Raw genomic sequence first — 17672 nt, 5'->3', positions numbered from 1 at the left:
GCTATTTGAGCCAGTAAGTCTCTTTTTTGCCCAAGCAGGTTTGAGATGAGTTTTCTGTTACTCGTAACTGAAAGTCCTGATTGATAGCAGGTAGGTGAAGAAATGTGGGGGAAAAAGGATCCAAAAGGAGTTTAAGACAAGATCATGGTGGAGCTCAACCACCCAAGGACTTTGGAACTTCTAAGTCATTTGCTTTAATGAAAAGGGAACTGATTGGGATGTGAGAATCTGAGACATCTACTGCATAACCAGCAACAGCCAATGTTCTTTTCCAAACATGTAATCCTCATCACAATTGAAATTTGTTACTCGCCTCCTGGAAGCAATCTGTTCTCCCTCTGTATGCCTTGCTGGACCTAACATTAAAGAAAAATTCTACAACTTTCTTCTATGATTGGGACTTTTTAAGCTTTGAAGGACAGAGAAAAAAACTGAGGTCCAATTTTCTTCAAGCAGTGGGGATCTAGAGTGATTTTGACAGTGTCATGAAGAGCAAGTACCCTCCCATCAGCCACTAATGCTCCAGGTCAGTTACCTTCCTGACAACTGCTGTGGAACAGAGTATTCCAATCAGCTGGAGATCATTTTGAAGCTATCTAAATTCCCAGAATGTTAACACTGAAGGAAGCTGACTTCCTGTGTGATGTCTGTTATGTTTCTTAACCTCTCTGTGCTTCAACATCTTCATCAATAAAATGAAATTATTAAAAGGGTTTTTGTAAACAGCATATGATACATTACATGTAAAACACTGAGAAATGTGCCTCTTATATAATAATTAATCAACCAATGTTAGCTATATTTTTTCATTATTATTTTTTGTATTATTATTATTGATTAATTACATACATACTATGTACCAGGCTCTGGCTTTGTGCTAGATACTGGAGATTCAGCAGGGAACAGGTAGATATGTTCCTTGCCTTCATGAAAGCTACAATCTAATAAACAAAATGAGCAAGAAAATAAATACATAGATAACTACTGAATTACAACAGGAATAAATGCTACTGTGGGGCTGGCTGGTTAGCTCGGTTGGTCAGAACACAGTGTTATAACACCAAGTTCAAGGGTTCAGATCCCCGTACCATCCAGCCACACACACACACACACACACGCACACACATAAATAAACAAACACTGTCCTGGAGCATGCAACAGACAGAGCATACCAGATGCTGCCAGTGGCTTCTTCATGTCCCTTCGGCCCACTCAGAATCAGTCTTTGTTGAACTTCATACTTATTTTAAAATTTAGTGTTGTTTTTACTTTGAATCACACGTAGTAGTTAAAGTGGGAATTGGCTAGTCTTTTTCAGAGCTTAAGACTTCCTAAGGGTCTTAAAGCAGAAAGAGAAAGGGAGAGGGTCTTCTTTTAATAAGAGATAGTCCAGATTATTTTACTGTTGTAAAAATTGCTTGAAGTAACTGTTACTTAATGGACATTCAGAAATCTTAACAAACATGATTGCTATTCTGGTGGCACATAAAAATGGAAGCTTGCTACACGCTTCAGCAGGCAGGGAAACACAAGAAAGATGCAAGACTGCACTAAAGCTCTCTCCATAGGACCCGCTTGCGTCTTTATAGCTCTGGACTTATGAGTGAGCTCGTATTCCTTGGGAAGTCTTGGTGCACATTCGTTAATGGGAAAGATTTCGAAAGCAGACTAGACGAGGGGACTGGGTGAAGGCAAAAGCTCTTCTTTCCAAATTACTTTATATTTTGTAACATTAGACTCAAGGAGAACAACACTCGCTCTATCTTCATTTCCGATGGGACAATCCAGATCAACTAATTTTCATTAAGGTTTAACTGGAAATTCAATACATTATGCAAATGTCCTGTTTATACACTGTCAAGTCAAGCAGGTACTAAAATATAGCTGTAGTTAAAAAGGAACAGATGACAGCCTGGTTCTCTTCCAGAGATATTTAAAAAGCAGTGAGTGACATTCCCCAGCCGAAGCACAATAGAGTAAGTCTCTCAGGTAACTATGGTCTTGTTACCAGGGTGGCTTTCTCTCAGTGCTAAGGAGCTGCAAGAGAGGGATTCCTTCTAAAGAAATTGAGGTGTAATTACTGGTTGCTTCCAAAGAACAGCATGACTTCTGTGACACTCACCAGGAACAAGTACGGAAGGCAGACCAGCCCATCACACTGCAGGATAGAGAAATGGGAGTGTTCCAGGAGAGGGACTGGCCAGGGTACAGGTAGAGACTCTAGAAAATGAGCCGTACATTAGAAACAGAGAAATGAGAGATGAGGTCCCCATCCCCCACTGCCCTAGGGCAACCCCACATATGCCACACTGCAGTGAGTCACTGTGCACCCAGCAGGCCAGGCCTTTGTCATGCTGTTCACACTGCCTAGCATATCCATCCTTCACCTCTCCCTGCAGACTCCAAAGGGCTGCTGTGGGAACCTGCACAAGTCATTTAACCTCTAATGGAAGTGACTATAGTAACTACTCGACTGGGTAATGTCAGGATTAAATACAATATTATATTTAAGTATCTATCACATTGCCTAGAGCATAATAAATCCTCAATAAACGTTTATATTAAACATAGTAGAAATAATAAAACATATAGAGAATTTGCCATGTGCCTGGCACTGATCAAAGCCTTTATATTATTACTCTATCAAATCCTTACCACACCTCTGTGAGGTTGGCACCACCATGCAAATGAGGAAACTAAGGTACAGAGAGGTGAATTAACCTGCCCAAGGTCACACTGTAAGTAATAGAACTGAGAGCTCTGACCTAAAGAATCAGGAACTATGTAAGAATGGTGATCAGCAGCAAATTGGCAGATGGCATGTTGCTGAGAGGGACTTATAACTCAAAGAGAAAGATTTGAAAAAAGATATCACCAAGTATCCTAAATCAATAAGATGAAATCAAATAGGGGTGTAGACAGAGACCTGTACTTAATCTTAGAAACTCTACTGTGAAAATGTAGTGCCTCTGCTCTTTTGGATCTTTAAACTGTGTAGTTGTACACTTGTGTTCTGTTTCTAGGCTGATAGTCGTTTTTACAAATAGACAGGGTATAAATTAAAAATAAATGCCTACATACATATTGGATGAGAACCACCTGGTTTAATAGCAGATTACAAGAAATGGATTTAAAGGTCTTAGCTGACTGCCAGCTTATTTTGAATCAGCAGAGGTGGCATTCAAAAAAAAACCTTCAGTCTTGAAGACACATTAGGAAGCTGATATCCTAAACAAGGCAGGTGAAAGTCCTTCTCTAGCTTGGCCCAGCCTCGGGTGTTTGGTGCTGAATACTGCAGGTGAAGAATGACACTCACAAACCAAAGTGTGTCCCAAAGAAGGCAACACTGATCTGAAAACCTTGTCCTGTGAAGATGGGTTAAACTTAGAGAGCAGGAGAGCTGGAGGGAATATGAACTGGAGAAAGAACAGAATAAGCAGATTTTCTCCGTAGGGTTTCAGGGGACAGAGCCTAGAGCTGGCAGCTGAAGGAAAAGCAATTGGAGCCCAATACGAAGAAAAATTCTCTAACAAAATGAAATGGGCTAAGTGTAAATGACCGGACACTGGAAACCAGGTCATGAATGGTCATGCACGGTCATAGTAGATAAAAGTCCTTGCCATGGCTCATGAGGCCCCTTGCGTCTGGTCCCTACTTTGCTCTCTAGAACCCACGTTTTGTCATGCTCCTCCTTGCCTCTGGCTTCCAGCACCTCTGCCCTTTTACAGTCCTTCATACACAAACTGGTTTGTCCCATTGCAGGAAATTTGCACATGATTTCCCTTTTCCTGGAATGTTTTCCATTCCCTCATTGCCTTGTGAATTCCTCCTCATTCTTCAGATCTCATACTGAGTCACTTTCTCTAAAGATTTCTCTAACACCTAGACTAGGTCAATCCCCATTTGGGGTCTCTCAGAGCACCGTGCATCTCACTATTAGAGTTTTGTATTTGTTTCTGGTTTTTTTAATTGTTTATTATACACACACTCACACTCACACACACACAAATGCAAACCCCATGAAAACAGCCATCTTGTCTTGTTCACTGCTGTGTTCCCAGAACCTTGTACCTAGTATGTTTTCAATATGCATTTGTTAAACGAGTGGATAGATGGGTGGAAAGGGGGATGATATGTATACACAAAGTCCTTGCACTTAGGTGAGACTTATGTGAGAATGGATTACATAAAATTTTGTAAGAAGTTTTTCATCAAAGTATATCAAACACACAGAGGAGTACAATGGCTGGATTAAATAAATTTTCATGACCTTCCAAATTCTAAGATACATGTGTCACCTCAGTTTTGTTGGTTCTTGTCCCAATCTATTATTTCAAGATATCTGGAAACTTACAATGTGTTCCCAAAGGCATTCACAGGTTTTTCCTTGACTTCTTGCTCTAGTCCCACCTCCCTGGGCTCCACTGCTCTTTTGAGCCACCATTATGGCTGCCACTGAGTTCTTGAGATAGTGTTTTAACCTCTAGGGTCTGCACTGCTCAAGAGTCATGCTGCTTTTCATGCAGAAGGAAGAAGGCCTCTCTCTTCCCTTTAGCATACACTCTGATCAAGCAATCCCAAGCAGGGTGCTCACAGCCAAGAGTATTCTGGAGTTTGGTGAAATAGAGCTCACAGGACTCCAAAAAAAAAAAACCATAAAGAGACTCATCTTGGAAGCTGATTCAAGCATAAAAACTAAGAATTTCACACCAACTCATCTCCCAATAATCAAGGCCATGTCATTGTACCAGGAACCCTCTTTCCTCCAGATCAATGTTATTCTGTAAAGTTCTTTGGTCCTTCCTGAAAATACACCTCTGTAGGGGCTGCCCCATCAGTTCATTCAGCTTATCCAGAAATGCCCAAACCTGAGCTGTGGTCAAGCTCAGCCTAGGATCAACTGGAACTGTCTGCTACAGAGGCCTCGACTACCCGCCCAACTTTCAAACACCCATGCCAGAGCATGGCTGGCCTGGACTCAGTGGCAGGCACCCTATAAAAGGAAATGATGCTCAAGACGTCCCCCGTCTCATAAATCGATCTTGCCCCCACTGCCCATTCTCCCCAGACCACGTGGCACTGCCTGCTTTCTGAATTCAGAGGCAGAAGGCAGGGTGAGGCCCCCCATCCCCTTGCCCTGCTCCGTGCACATCCCAGCGAGGCCCACAGGTGATGCTTTCCATCCGCTGCAGCTGTTTCTCGCTGGTCTTCACTGGAGGGAGGGTGACAAGTGGCTGAAAGGCGGGAAGAGAGAGAAGCCAGGCTGTTTCTCCTGGCATCTCCAGCAGCGACTGCCTTCCCTTCACACTTCTAGGTCACTCCAGACAGGGCCACCATGGTTCCAGCTTCCTCAGGTGACCCCAGTCCCTGGGCTTGAGTTGTACCCTGTCCTCCATTAGTCCCTCCAGTCTTGGGTGGCAGGGCCTTCCTACTCCTCTGATCTCTGGTGTCTCACTATCCCTTGCTCGGCATCTCAGCCTTTCTATCACCTTTCTGTCCAACTGTCTCCATGGAAGACCCTCTGTATTAAATGTTCCAGGGATTTCTGTTTCCTGGCTGCACTGTGACTAGTAACAATCCCCAAGGAAAGGAGTCATCACTCCTCACACCACAACTGTTGAAACAGTTACTAATAATGAGCTGTGATAACTTTACATTTCTGCTCTGATTCAGCATGTGGAATGTGCATCTCAAGTAGTAAACACTCTGGGTTCCTGTGAGTTTTCAGTGGGGGGTAGGGGATGGGTTTAGGTTTTATTTTAGGCAGACACTGGGATGCATCATTTTAAAATCCCTTTGCTTCCCCTGTTGCAAACTGAATCTTAAGAGACACTGTAAGAGCCTCCTAACTTGTCACTCTGCTCCTACTCTTTGCTCCTCAAACATCTTTAACACAGAAGACAGAATAAGGCTTTTAAAAATGCAAATCTGATCATGTCACTCCCCTGTTTAAAGCCTTCTGATGGCTTCCTATTGCCATTAGCTGCTTGTCTCTGTCCCTCCAGATCTCTTACATTGGCCCCTCCCTGGCCCATAAGCTTCTTGTCATCACATTCCCAGCTCATTTGTCAATAAGTTGGGGACTGCATAATGCTGTTCCCTCTGCCCCCAGAACTTTGCATGGTTGTCTCCTCTTGTCATTCAAGTTCAACCTAAATTACCTCCATACCTCCACAGTCACTTTCTAGCTTTTCACCTTTTTTTTTTCCCTATAGCACTACCAAGCAACAAAAATTGACCTGTTCATTTATTCATTTGCTTATGTGAGAGCACAACCACTGCTATCTTATTTTCATACTATATCCTCAGCATTTAGGAAATTCAAGCATGCAAATATTTGCTGAATAAATGACCAAATCCCCATTTCTCAGATGAGGGGACTGAAGCCCACTCATGTTCAGTGACGTGTGTGAGGTCTCTCATCCCAAGATCTGATGTCAGACCTTCCCAGCCCCTCTGCCATACTGGTCCAAACACACCCACCTCTTATCCTAGACTTTCCAATGCTATATGGCCAAGAGTTTACACAGATTCAACAAGAGATCGCCCTTTCCTTGGACTCTTCTGTGGCATATTCGTTTAATAACACAACTGCTTCTTAACGTTCTACATCTCCATGAACTTTGGCCTCATGAAAACCAAGTAAATAAACAACCACTATTAATTCCACATTGAATTTCTTTACGAGCATATGCACTGTTGAAATAAGATTTTTTTCTGGTTATAGATTTCTATATAAATGAAGGTATGTTTATATCTACATACAAATGTTTAAATAACATCTCCTTCGCCCACTCTCTTTCACTCACCTTTGGCAATGGCTCTTGAACTTTTACCTGATTGAAGGATCCACCACTGTGCTATGTTCTGTTTAAAAATATTTCCCTTCTGACCCTGGTGGTTCTTGTTATAATCTGACATTTAAAATAAATAACAAAGAACTACTTAGCAGGCTCAGGGATCCTACCCACCTCAGTTGAGCTCCAAACTCATGCCAAGAATCCAAAAGATCTGAAAGAGCACCCAGCATATTCTTTAGGGAGAGGGAAAATGGAAAGAGGTATAGGATGCACGTGCCGGTGGCCAGGCCAACATGGAGAGCAGCGCCGTCACATGCCACCTGCCAAAGGCGGGGACAGAGGGCTGGATGTGGACTTGACAATCCAGTGCTGCTCGTGCAGCTGAGCTCTGAAGCCATTCCTCAGGGCAGCTAGGAGAACATGTCTAAGGTAATCACATTTTCCAGATTAAAAATTAGGAGAATGTTTCATATAAGAGAATGTTTCATTTTTGTTCATTTTGTTTGTGTGGGTGTGTGCCTATACAGGGGTGTGTGTGTTGATTTTATACATACGAAGAAGCCAATAAATCTAGAATTAACCTCAAAATGTTGAATTCTCCAAGATCCTGAGATGTTTTAATTTCATGGAGGTAACTGGAAAGAATACTTTAAAACAGGGTTATCACAGAAAAATATGCTATATATGCACTCTTGTGTCTACCTTTAACTCAGTTCTAAAAAGAGACAAAAAGCCTTCCATTTCTTTTTTTTTATTATTTTAACTTCTCAATATACAATGTAGTTGATTTTCATGTCCTGTTACCCATTCCTCTTTCCCTCCTCCGTCTCCCATTTCTTGCAAAGAAACTCTCAATGGTTTAACCTGCCTATAAGCTACACTGGAAAAATCCTTAGGCCAAAATTCAGGATTCTCTCTCTCCTACATATCTAATTTTATCTCCTTTTATAAACTGTATTAGTCAGAATAGACTAGGCTTATGCTGTGGTAACAAATAACTCTCAAATTATAGCCTCTTAACTTGGCAAAGGTGTATTTCTTGCTTGAGCTCCGTATCCATTAGAGATGACCAGGGAGCTCTGCTCCACAAATTTACTCAGGGACACAGGCCAACAAAGGCTCCACGATCTTGTCACAGCACATCTAGAACACAAATCTGCACACTAGGTTGTCACTGCAAAGGAAGAAAGGCTGGAGGATTATGGACAGGCCTTTCAATGCCTGAGTCTGGAATGATATATGTCCCTTCTGCTCCCATTTCTTTGGCCTGAAGTGATCGCATGGCCTCCCCACATGCGTGGAGGGCTGAGAAACAGAGAAGAGCACATGCAGTATTAGGCAAGCGATCCTGGCAGCGCCATCCAACCCTTCAGCCCTCAGGAAGAACTGACCACCTAAGAAGAGCCCCTCGCTCAGAACTGGTTCAGCTCCCAGCTCCCCTGCTCAACTTCTTGCGTGACACTTGGCAATTTATTTAACCTCTCTAAGCCACAGTTTCTTCATGTACAAAATGAGGGGATAACAATAGTAATAATTCATACGTCATCAGGTTTTTGTTAAAATTAAGTGAGCAGATGTACATAAAGTACTCAGAATGACGTCTGACCAATAGTGAGTCCTCCATACACGGTAACTATGATAGTGAAAAGGGAGAACATGGTGACAATCATGATCATGATGTGAGGGTATTTAATTCCACAATTATAGCCCCTTAAGAATTTGTTGCTCTGGGTGTTTCTCATGTCTATATTCCCAGTGATAACATAGTGCCTGGCCTATAGTGGATATGCAGAAATGTTAAATAAATGTTGCCTTAGACAGCTGGCATCTCAATACGTTTCGATTATTCTCCCCTCTAAGCCAGAGCTATTGTTATTGCTGTTTCTCTCAACCAGAACGCCCTGCTCATCTCTCTGCCTTCTCAGTACTATTCATCCTTTAAGGCCACCTCCACCAGGAAGCTTTGACGGGCTGGAGCAGCCCTGCACACATCACTTCTCTTTCCTGACAATTCCTACTTCTCTTATTGTCAACAATCACACTGATTATTTGACTATCTTACATTTAAAAGCTTGGTCCTCCAACAAGACTTCAGTCTCTTATAAGCAAAGACTGTGTATTTTGTACTCCCAGCAACAACTGATAACAACAACAACAATAAATACTAATTTTGAGCATCTACAAACCAGTTACTGCACAACAGCATTTCTCAAAGTTTAGCATGCCTCGGAGTCACCTGGAGGGCTTGTTAAAACATGGATCACAGGGCTCCACATCCAGAGTTTCTGATTCAGTAGATCTGGGATGGGACCTGAGAATTTGCTTTCCTAACAGGTTACCAGGCAGCCGGTCCAGGAACCACACTTTGAGAACCACTGTTACACAAGATGTTCTGCATTTGTCGTTATATTTAATTCTCACAACCATTCTTGAGGGTAGATGTTGCTTCCTTGTAGATAGTTGAGGAAAGCTAAAATAACTTTGCCGAGTTTACCCTGCTAGTAAGCAGCAAACGCAAGGGTGTGACTCAGCCCTGGCTAAACCTTTGCTCTTGACCTCTAAGATGATCGTGTATATTGACTATATTGTGAAACACAACAGCTCACTACTCACTGAAATAGCAGGTGAATGTTCTCTTTCCATTAAAATTTTGATCAACTTCTAATACTCAGAGGCCAGGAGCATTAGGGTCCATGTGGCTCTTAAGAAGTTTGCTCCAGCTCAAGCTAAATAAAAATATCTTTTCTAATAACTGATGCCTGAAATCAGCAGTATAACAATAGCAACGCAACAGCAGGATAACACAACAGCCACAAACGCCACGTGGGGCAGCTGACTTAAGGCCCTTGCTCTTTGAGACTCTGGCTGAGTCTTTCCTCTGGGACTCCCACCTTTCCTTAGTATTTGCCTGTATGCACCAGTTGACATTTTGACTTTCCTAAAACATTTGGTAAAAGAAAATAAAAATAATAAAAATAAATTGAAAGACTACAACGCTTCCTCAGAGTGGCATTTGGATAGGATTAGCACCAAAAAAATCCTGGGGAGCCAAGCTGCTCTTCCTGTGCTCAGATTGCCCTCTAGGGGCCATTGGTTTCCAGGCAGAGGACAGCACCATTGCTTCTCTGCTCAATTAATGTTTTGGAGGCCCAAAATGGGGTGACCCCATGTTCATGGTAGCATGGCCCGTGAGATTCAAAGAGGATTTATACATTCAGAACAGGGAACGAGAGACCAGTAGTGACCTTTGGGACCCTCCCCTTCTTCCAAGCTCCTCTTCCTGCAGAAAGTCCAAAGTCCTAGAGTGTGTCTGTCCTTGTCTAGTATAATTGTCAAACCACACCTAGAACTGTGTGCTCAGGTACAGATCAGACAGAGGCAAACATAGATGCATAGAATATGTGTCAAAGAATGACCAAGATGGTGAAAGAGACTGATTTTTTTAAATGGATAATATTTAGATGGGACAAAAGAAAACTCGGGATACTGCAAAACCTTCTCAAAGATGTCAAAGGTTGGCAGCATTTCCAGACTCGTGTCCTGCAAGATGTCACAGAGTATTCTGGGAAGAGGGTTCTGAGGGCAAATACAGTCGATGGAGCTGGGTAAAGCAAAGTGCAACATTTGTCTTCAATGCAGGATTTCTTGGGACTTTTAATATGCTCTAGTCCTTGTCAGTGTCTAAGGCAAAAGGAGTACAGTGTGTTTTCCGATCTTGCTGGGCCACAGACTTTTCCCCAGGCATGCTTTTCAACTTGCTACAAGACGTTGTTTTCATAGAACACATTTGGGGATCATTAACATTCCCAGGATATGAGTTTTCCTAAGTCCAAATTTTAACTAACTTGAGAATAACTGTGCTAGGGGCTAAGATTTGTTCTTTACAGCCCCGAGGGGCAATAATAATAATATAAATAGGTGTAGCACTTTACAACTTATAATGCACTCCTTTATACGTTCTCTCATTTAATCCTCACAGCAATCCTAGGAGAGGTGCTAACCAGCAACCCTGGTTTGTATTGGTTTTTTCCATTTTAACTTTCTTTTATTTTAACATGTACATATTTGTGGGGTACAGTGTGTTGTTTCAATACCTGCATATACTGCACAATGATTTACTTAGTGTAGACAGAATAGTTTTATAGCCATTAGTCCACCACTTCTCTTCTCTACCCTTGATTTTTATAAATGAAAAAACTGAGGCTCAGATAAACTAAGTGACTTGTCAAAGGGGACAAGACTAGTGAATGACAGATCTGAGTCTCAAATTAGAGTCATCAGATTCCCTGTTTACTGGGATTATTTTTCCTGAGCCAAAACAAAAGTAAAGCTGTCAAATTTCTCATCTCTGCAAGGATTCAAGCACCACCTGGTGTCTACTTAGCAGCCATAAAACCACTAACTTTTCTTACGTCCTTAACTTCCTGTACTAAGCTCATCTCATTTATATCTCATAAAAACCCTATGAGGTGCAAACTATCATTTTGGTGAGTATACACCCAATGAGGTGTATACCCATTTTCTAGGTGAGAAAATTGAGGCTCAGAAAGGTTAAGTGTCCTACCGTAGGTCATGTAGTCAGAGCTCCTTGACTCCTGGTCCACATGTCTAATCACTTGATATGTTTGGGGAAAGCTTTAAGTACTGAAAGGAGGTTGGTGACATCTGAAGTTTAGATGCTGTCTGAGAATCTAGGTCTTATGACAGGTTTTCCTTACCTGTGTCCCTCCCGCATTCCTTTCTCCCTTCCCCTGCCCCCTCCTCCAGGCTTAGAAGCAGGCTCTTCGGTTCTATCAAATGGCCTGCCAGAAACAAGCCATGCTGATGTCTCTAATTATCTGCCCCAAAGAGGTTTGTGAAGAGTGTGGTCTCCCACATAACTCTGTCTTTGTAATTTATGATGAACACATTAAGGTTACTCTTTACTTTTAGGGGCTAGATAAAGAAGGAAGCACCTTTCTTCTAGGTATATAGCGATAATAGCAAATCCCTTAATATTCACAGGGCTTGTTAAAAGAGACATTCTGTCCACCCCTTCCAGTTATCATCTGAGGTGTTAATTAGTTTTATAGTTTTGTTGTTACCTGTGCTTCTCACTTTTCATCTGCTTTGTAAAAATTAACATAAAGAGACCAGAAAACTTCCAAACATTTCAACGACAAAAGTTGGGGGGCTGGGTGGGAGGAAGTGATTATAGATTACAGCCAAATCGAAATTTGTGACTATATTTGTAAATAAATTCTCATGACTTACCAAAGGTAACTTCGAATCAGTAACCATTCAAGACCATTTGAATGAGTAGGTCTTCGTCCCTCACCTTAACTTTTACAGGATTATCAAATGTATTATTTCAGACAGTAAATTAGAGCTGCAAACTCAGACACCACTCCCAGCTATGGATCCTTTATTGAATCCCTGGGTTAGTTTTCTAGGACTGTCATAACAATATATCACAGGCTGGGTGGCTTAAACAACAGAAACTTATTTCCTGACAGTTCTGAATTCTGGAAGTCCAACATCAAGGTGTCAGCAGGGTTGGTTTCTTCTGAGGCACTCCCTTGACTGGCAGGTGGCTGTCTTCTCCTCTTTGTTTTTATATGGTCTTCCCTCTGTGCCTGTCTGTGTCCTAAATCTCCTCTTTTTATAAGGGCATTATATTGGATTAGGATCCACTCATATGGCTTTATTTTACCTTAATTACCTCTTTAAAGGCCCTGTCTCCGAATACAGCCACATTCTGAGACACTGGAGGTCAGGGCTTCAAAATATGAATCTGAGGGATATAATTAACCCACAACAACCCCAATACTTATTGAGCTCCAACTACGTATGTGGGACTGGAGATACAATACAGAGAAAATGAGGCAAAGACCCTACCCTCTTGGAACCTGCATTTTGATGGGTAATCCAAAATAATATCTAATATTGTATTTGGTAGCTGGTGGTGGTGGTAGTCAAAATCATAGTCAAAGTAGTAGTCACAGTCAAAGCTGTAGTTGAAATCATGCTCATAGTCTTTTATTACTAGTATCTTTATTGAAAAGCTACTGCTCTGGTAGAGGGAGTTTCTCAGCTTTTCCACTATCAATGCTTAAAGCAAGGATCAAAGATTACATGGTTGTGCACCCAAGCTGGCACCTCTGGACACACACCTTGACCACAAGGATGTTTTCTCTTTTGTTTCTTCTCTGAAGAAGGTGTGTATTCCACTCTAACCCATGATTCCTGCTCTAAGGCTATATTTGTACGGGTGGGCTAGTGAGACCCCCGAGACCAGGAAGACTCTAAAATAGCAGTGAACTGGGAGTCACTACTCCTGCATTCAAATCCCGTTTCTGTTACTAATGTATTGATACTGCACAAGTCATATCACCTGAGGCCACAATTTCCTATAAGAGAGAGGATTAGATTGTATTACTTTTTCAAACTGTGCTCTGGGGCAAGTGTGCACATTGTCTATGTGCAGAATCTGCACAACTGCTCATAGCGGTCCTGCTTTTTGGGAGTCTCAGGTGTTCCACAGAAATAACTTAGGACAAGTAGAGGTGGGGAAATCAGTTAACTACTCCAGCTTCAGTCACAGCAGTTCACTTTACCTAACTCAGATCTTGCACTTCTACACTAGAAGGTTTTGAAAACCACTAATGACTCAAAGGCTGGTTCTATTGTTAATACCCCATGATGATGACTCTGTGTCGTAAAAAAAGGAGTCTCAAGAATGGGGCATTCCCAGCAGCCACTCTGGGTTTAGGGCCAAAGGCTCTGCTTCCCACTCAGTGGACTCCACTCTCTCAGGGATGGGTGGCCTGATTGTATTAGACAGTGAGAAAATATGCACATTGCCCAGGGACTTAAGGGGTAGAGGGAGGCAATATTGTACTCCTGTCTAGGGAAACTTTATTCCACTTTGTAACTTAGGCTTTTCGAGCAGTTATAGAATCCCCCTCATTAAACTTCCTAAATTTATTCCTGTTCTGCAGCCCTCAGAGCTGCATGACACTGGTGCTGTCACAGCCTGTCTGGATTGAGGAATCCCACACTGCTGTTTAATTTTAGCTTCACTCGCTTACGTTTTCATTTCAGACTCAGCTGGGAGTTTTCTTCGTGGTCTTAAATTGATAAGAAGATCTGGGTCTTTAGGTACAAGATTTTAAGGCTAACAGTGTCTTTGAGTGAGGCACCATGGATGACACTCAAAAAACCCTAACTCAGTGAATATTTATTAAGCACTCACTGTTTACTATGTGCAAGTCCCTGTTCTAGAACTCTTTGAGGTTCTGAGAATGAATCTGATACTATCCTGCCTTTAAGAACTTAAGAGCAAGGATGGAAGAGGGGGAATGATGGGGGAACTCAATGGGCCTCATTGCAATTAAGTTGAAAAACTTTCCTCTATAAGAATGTGGTTCATGGTGGACAACCTTCCTGGAGAGTAACCAATGACTTTAAATGGCACAACACAGCCTGGTATTCCAGGAAGGTTTGTAATCTGGGCCCACCATACCCAGAATGCCTGGGGTTCCCATTCACCAGGGAGCCTGATGCAGGAATACTCTCCAAGCATTCTTTGCAGATGCTCAAAATAAGAATCCCCCACCTCTACAGGATTCTTCCTACACATGAGGGGCAGCCATCCCAATTCTTGACAGAATTATGGCTTGGGTGACCACACAGAAAAGAGTTTAACGTAGCTGTCCTGAGACTTGTATCCTTAGAAAGTCCTGCTTGCAAAGTTAGCCCTTAGCTGGCCTCTGGGAGCCGGGATATCAGGAGGGTTCCCAACATTCCCTACCTAATAAGAGTGGCCCACTGTGCCTAAACATGAATGAGGGGTACAAACAATGTGGTCTATGCTGGACACCTCCCTTCCTTCTGGGAGCCTGGAATTTTGATATGTTCCTATAATTCAGATATTTGTTACCAGGTAGTGGCAATCTACCAAAGACATAATATCAATGCTCACTTCTTATTTGGAACACAGGATTACAATGATAGCACTGTGTTGAGTTCATTAGCTTTGACAACGAAATTAAATATATATGAATGTATATATAATCAAATAAATATTTTTACATACATCAACTTTTGATGAAATATATATTAAATCATTATTTATAGAGCAACTCTGAAGTTAATAAACTCTTAAGTATAAGTTGGTAACTTTACTTTGTGCTCTTACTCATTAACTAAAACATTCCTTTTAACTTGCTCTGATCCGCAGCCCATTGTGGGAACCCCAGACAGTGAGTCTCGTTAAAGGTGATCTCTTCATTTTGAGTTAATCAAAGGAAAACCCTCACTTTGTAGTTCCAGCACACATCTGACCAGTAGCCAGAGAAGTTCTCACTCCCTCCAGCTCTCTCCTATTGTATACCTAGTTTTCCCCTCTGGAGCAGAGAGATAAACAAAAGGCATCCTTCTTTATCCAAATCAGAAGGTGGAATTGCTCCCATCTTATTATTATTTTATTGGCACTCACCCCAATTCCAATCTCAGCATCTTCAACTCCCTTCCTCAAAAAGTGGTTAAATCTGAACGTAATACTTTAACTTAAACCCCATCTTAAATATAAAATACTTCAATTAGTGATAACAATCCTTTTTAAAACAATCAATTATTTTTAAGACAAATATTTCTAATGAATACACTTGTGGTTGAATTTGAACTTTGGGTTACACAAAACTGGGCTTGAATATCAGGTATTCCTGACTAGCTCTGTAACCCTGGTAAGTCACTTCACATCTCTCAGCCTTGGTTTCATTCTCTATAAAATAGGGAGATAATATTGACTTTGAAGTGAAAGAACTAAATTAAGATAGAATGCAAAAAAGTGTGTAGCTCATGACTGAGCACAAGGTAAAAACATAAAAACTGGTGGCTACAATTATTATCATTTCCCTATACTATGTCTAATGTTATCAGAAGGTTGGATAAAAGGAAATGGCTTTGAATAAAAATACCTGGGTTCCAGTTTTGCCTGATCCAAGCATCAACCACAGGGCCTCAAATAAATCTAGAAGGATCATACATCTCCATTTGCCAGGGACAGTCCAGCTACATACCTGTTGTCTGGGAGTAATTATTTATAGCACCCTCTTTCATTCTCAAAAGGTCCTATTTTGGAGAAGTTACATTAGTTAAACATATTTAATTTGTTAATTAGGCAATTAGTTATGGCTTTGTGCTCCAATTTCCTATATAACTGAGAAAATACCTGTTCAATCTATCTCATTGATTTATGAGAAGGAATCTAAAAGCATTATTGTTATCCTAAAGTATATCAAGAAAAATTCATATTTTAACATAATGAAGAAAGATTTGCTCTGTCACATAGAAGAATATAAACTGCTTATTATCCAGTTTATTTTTGTAAATTTTTCCTCCTCCAAGCTACAAAATCCTCAAACATTTTGTGATAAACACAACTGAAAGCCAAAATTAGCAAAACTCTGTAGTCCTTCTCTTAAAAACCAACTACTATACAAAAAAATGACAGGATTTTCACACCCTCCAGCCTCTTAGTTCATAGCACACTCACTACTACTTCCTAGGCTGCACCCAGGGCAGATATTGCTAATCAATCGGAAAGATTTTAGGGTAGATTCCTCTGGGCACCAAGAGCAACCACTATCAACAAACTAGAGTTGGTACATGAAACAAATGTTTTCCCTCCTGATTTAGCTTAACCCCTTCATTTTATGGTCAAGGACACTGGGGAACTGAGAGAGAAATGACCCATGACCTAGTTAGGAGTGAATCTGAAAGTAGTACCCAGGCTGGTTACTTTCATTACACCATACTGGCAAGTAACTGGCCTTAAAGTAGAGGTTCTTGCAGATCAAAGCAAAGCAGACGAATTTACATTTTGAGGCCAACAATTTACTAAAAGTTTGCTAAATACATCCCGAAAATATATAGTAGTAAAATAATGAGTCCTCTTTACTTATTTATTCACTTGGAGTCAAAACTGGGGTAATTACAGTAGCCTACAAGGCTCTAAGTATTCTGACCTCTGCTCCTTCTCCAATGTCATCTCCTCCTACTCTTTACTCCAGCCACACTGGCCTCCTCAGGAGCTGTTTCATACATGCCTGACACACCCCTGCCTCAGGGCCTTTGCATTGGCTGTTCCCTCTGCTTGGAATGCTCTTCTCCAGATAGCTGCATGGCTTTCTCCCTTACCTCCTTCAAGTCATTGCTCAAATGTCACCTTGTCGCTGAGGTCCATCCTGACCACCTTGTATAACATGACAATCCACCCCACTGGCACTTCCAATCCCCTTAGTCTGCCTTATATTTTTCCATATCTCATATCACCATCTAACATTCTATGTTATTTACTCATTGTGTTTATTATTTATTTCCAGTTGTTAACTCCAGGAAAGTGCATGTGTGCATGTGTACATGCACACTCACACATGTGTACATGCACACTCACACATGTGTGTGTTTTCACCACTGCATTCTAAGCCTCTAGACTAGTCCTGGGCATATTGCTATTACTCAATATATGTTAAAAGTCATAGTTACAAGGAGGCAAGATGCAAAAAATACATATGTTTGTGATGGTTTAGTTATGTAAACCATCAAATAATTTTCTAATATATCTGCCTGGGGATGTCAAGAATTCCACAATACTGGCTATCAGTCAGGTCCCCGTCAGCAGAAAAGAAATGAATGCATTCACCTAAGAAACAAAGCCTCAGCTAATTAGAAATGCATAGAAAGGTACATATGCCTCTTTGTGGTTTCATAAAGTCAAGAGTGAGTCTACCCAACAGGCAGAGGCAATAAATAGCCCATGATTAGTGAATTTAAGATAGATAAGAAACTGGCCAACTGTTCTGTTTGACAGTATTTTGTTTCCAGAAT

Source organism: Cynocephalus volans, chromosome 11 (genome assembly GCF_027409185.1).
Source record: "Cynocephalus volans isolate mCynVol1 chromosome 11, mCynVol1.pri, whole genome shotgun sequence".
NCBI classification, from domain to species: Eukaryota; Metazoa; Chordata; class Mammalia; order Dermoptera; family Cynocephalidae; genus Cynocephalus; species Cynocephalus volans.
Note: the sequence above shows the minus strand (reverse complement) of the source record.